This window comes from Chenopodium album, chromosome 14, assembly GCF_948465745.1.
Source record: "Chenopodium album chromosome 14, dcCheAlbu1.1, whole genome shotgun sequence".
Taxonomy (NCBI): Eukaryota; Viridiplantae; Streptophyta; class Magnoliopsida; order Caryophyllales; family Amaranthaceae; genus Chenopodium; species Chenopodium album.
Genome location: NC_137847.1, coordinates 54,199,445 through 54,203,350, shown reverse-complemented (window position 1 = coordinate 54,203,350; position 3,906 = coordinate 54,199,445). Strand labels below are relative to the sequence as shown.

Below are 3,906 nucleotides of genomic sequence, written 5' to 3'. Positions count from 1 at the left end.
AAACTCGCAGAATTTATGAGATGGGTAATTTGGAGAGGATAAAAGAGGAATGCATGACAGCAAAAGTAAAATTGCATACAGTTCTTAGAATCACAGTTTTGACATCATATCTCATATAAAAGCAGCATAGAGAATAAAACGTCATTATAATTCAAAACGGCACTAACCATACCTACCATCTTAAGCTATCGATGAATAGAATTAACCTGAATCATAATACCAAACAAAAATTGTTGCTGTTTAAATAACACCTTTTTAAATATGTCTCCAAAATGTTCTCTCTAAACAAACACATACACAAATTATTTCTTCCTCATATAAATAACTCAAACCAAGTAGCCTGACATATTGACATTAGTAACAATTCCAACTTATTACTCCCCCAGAAACATTACCCAAAAATTAACACAATAAGAGGTTCACTTTTGCGCAATTTTGGTTCCTCGTAATCAAATTTTTAGCAAACATAACATGATCTGAGAAAAAAAAAAATGAAACAACAAATTCGAGATCTCAACCAGAAAAACTGAAGCACAAACAGAACAATTTGGTAGGGAACGAACCATTTTTGTATCACCTTCATCTCTTTAATCAACAAACATGCAAACAGCGAAGTTAGAATCAATAAACCCATTTAAAGAATGCTAAACAATAGGAACAAGGGGTTAATCAATGTCATTAAGAATTCAGGAATCAGGATCTCCCAGAATAGTGGCCCTGAATTTCGATATCGATAAATGGTTCATTGATCACAACAATCAGAGAATTCCTTACACATTTACAATGCCAAGAATTGGGAATCTTACTTTGTTTTGCATCTGACCCAAGCAACAACAATCACACTATCTATCCTATCAGATTACGAGAATAATCAAATTTACAGCTGATTTCATGCTAAAATGGGCAAAAGTTCCAGGCTTTAACCACTTCCTAAAACAAATACTATCAATTGAATAATATTAAGAGCAACATTTTAGCTTAATTGCTAGAAATCAAACAAGCAATTAATCAAAAATGAGAGAAAAAGATAAAAGAACCTGAATACTTTTCACAGAACCTTAGAATAATTCCCAACCATCGCAATCCCGAACATCTCAACACCACGAATCTTCAATTACCAATTCCATCAACATTTTCTTCGCTTTACAAGTGTATAATAGGCCAACGATTTATATTTTTTTCCCGGCAAAAATTAATATGAAAACATTAGAAGACCCTCCTCGCGAAAAGAACACGACAAGCCCCAACGATGCCGACAACGTTTTGTTGTAGTTTTACTACTTCTGGTTATAGAATAGAAAATATCTAGGGTTACTTATGACGTAAAGTAGTATAACGCCGCACACAAATTGAAAAACAAAGTCTACTGTTACGATATAATCACAAGGCCTGTGATGTCCCCAGCTGTTCATGTAATGCCCTCTTTTTTAAGTCACACCGACTTTCTCTCTCTCTTAATTAAAAAAAAAAAAAAAAAAAAAAAACCCAATTCATCCAAATTACACTCATCATCCCTTTCTCTCTCCTCTTACGCCGTCTATCTGGGTTCTTCCTCCAATCACCCCAAAAATCATTTCAAATTTCATTTGGGTTGTTATTATTTTTAGGGTTTTTGATTGATTGAGTAAATCAATAATACAAATCGTAATTTATTTTCCGATGGCTGCGGCCGCCCCTTCGGCGTCATCGAATAACAAGAAGAAGGAGAGGGAAAGCCTTCTTCTGGGGCGGTACGAGGTCGGAAAGCTCTTAGGCCACGGCACATTTGCCAAAGTGTATGTTGCGAAAAACGTCAAGACCGGCGAATGCGTGGCGATCAAAGTACTCGACAAAGAAAAGATCATGAAAGGAGGACTAATGACGCACATCAAGCGAGAGATTTCAATCCTCCGCCGTGTTCGCCACCCCAACATCGTTAAACTCTTCGAGGTTATGGCAACCAAAACCAAAATCTTCTTTGTCATGGAATATGTTCGTGGTGGTGAGCTCTTCAATAAGGTGTCCAAGGGTAGATTGAAGGAAGACGTTGCTAGAAAGTACTTTCAACAGTTGATATCCGCAGTCGGGTTCTGTCATGCTAGAGGCGTTTATCATCGGGATCTAAAGCCGGAGAATCTATTAGTCGACGAAAACGGTGACCTGAAAGTCTCCGATTTCGGGCTTAGCGCTGTATCTGATCAGATACAGCAAGATGGTTTATTCCATACATTCTGCGGAACTCCGGCGTATGTTGCGCCGGAGCTTCTCGCTCGTAAAGGGTACGATGCGGCTAAGGTGGATATTTGGTCATGTGGGGTGATTTTGTTTGTGTTAATGGCTGGTTTTTTACCTTTTCATGATCCTAACATTATGTCAATGTATCGCAAGATTTATAGGGGTGAATTCCGGTGTCCGAGATGGTTTTCGCCTGAATTGACTAGGTTGTTGCGTCGGTTGCTTGACACCAATCCTGACACTCGAATCACCATTCCTCAAGTCTTGGAAAACAAATGGTTCAAAAAGGGTTTTCAGAATGTCAAATTCTACTTCGAAGATAACAAAATGTGTACTTTCAAAGAGGATGATGATGTTTGCAGCAACTTTGATGAGACAGAATGTTTGTCCTTGTCCGAGTCCGAGTCTGAGTCTGGGTCTGAAATACAACGACAACGAAAGCCTGTTCCAGGCTTGCCACGCCCGGCAAGCCTGAACGCATTCGATATCATCTCCATGTCCCGAGGGTTCGATCTCTCGGGACTGTTCGATGATGATGACGGGGAAGGCTCGAGGTTCGTGTCCGGAGCACCGGTGTCGACGATCATATCAAAATTGGAGGAGATTGCGAAGGTGGTGAGCTTCACAGTAAGGAAAAAGGATTGTAGAGTGAATTTGGAAGGGTCTAGAGAAGGTGCTAAAGGGCCATTGACGCTGCAAGCCGAGATATTCGAGTTAACCCCGTCTTTGTGTGTGGTGGAGGTTAAGAAACAGGGTGGTGATAAAGGAGAATATGAGGAATTTTGCAATCAAGAATTGAAGCCTGGTCTTCAGAATCTGTCTCTTAGTGATCATACTTCTCCTCCCGCCGTTGAACTTGCCGCCGCGAATTTACCGTCGGATACGGAGTAGATTCCTATTCTCTATTTCAATATCATTAATTTATATGCTTTTTGGGGGGTTTATATCTTATATTATCAGCTAATTAGGGCCAGATTTCTATATTATTTTCAAAATTTAGGAAATGTTGTTGTAATGGTTGAGACTCTTGAGACCAAGGAATATATAATATAGTGAGAATATACTTTTTAGTAAAGTAAACCTTTACTTCTATATTACTTCGTATTTAATAGTACAACTAGTTGTTGATTTGGCGCGCATCTATAACTACTTAATTGGATTGCATCTAAAAATAGTGAATCATATTTAAAAGTCTGTATTACCCAAGTAACTAGCTTGCACTCCATAGTTACTAAGTTGGCGCGCATTTAGTTGTTGATTTGGCACACAACTCAAAGTATTGCATCGTAATTTGAATTGATAGTTATGGAGTAGTCATTAATTTAGTGTACATATAATTGTTAAATCGGTGAGTATCTCAAAATAGTGAAGCGTAATCTATATTACAAGTAGTAAAAATTATATCATAGTCCTTTACTACTTGTTACATTGATACACATCTCAAAATAATGAGTAAAATTAGTGTATCTATAATTGGGCATATAATTTTTTGAAGACCCTTCAAGTTCTTCTTCAAGAACGTCATATCATTTGCATCTCTATACTCTAGCCGATGATTTTTCACCACCAGAAAACATATTAAAGAGGAAATTGTATATGAATTATGAGTCTATAATAGAGATACAATGCAAAATTGAAGGGCATACAAAATATCTAGAGCAACATGCCATGCCTATACTTTATCTAGTGCTT

At 37.7% G+C, this 3,906-nt stretch overlaps 1 pseudogene; it reads left to right on the top strand.

Moving 5' to 3' along the window:
- The first annotated feature begins 1,483 nt into the window (after positions 1-1,483).
- Positions 1,484-3,294, top strand: LOC145577588 (CBL-interacting serine/threonine-protein kinase 12 pseudogene; annotated as a pseudogene).
- Positions 3,295-3,906: the final 612 nt, after the last annotated feature.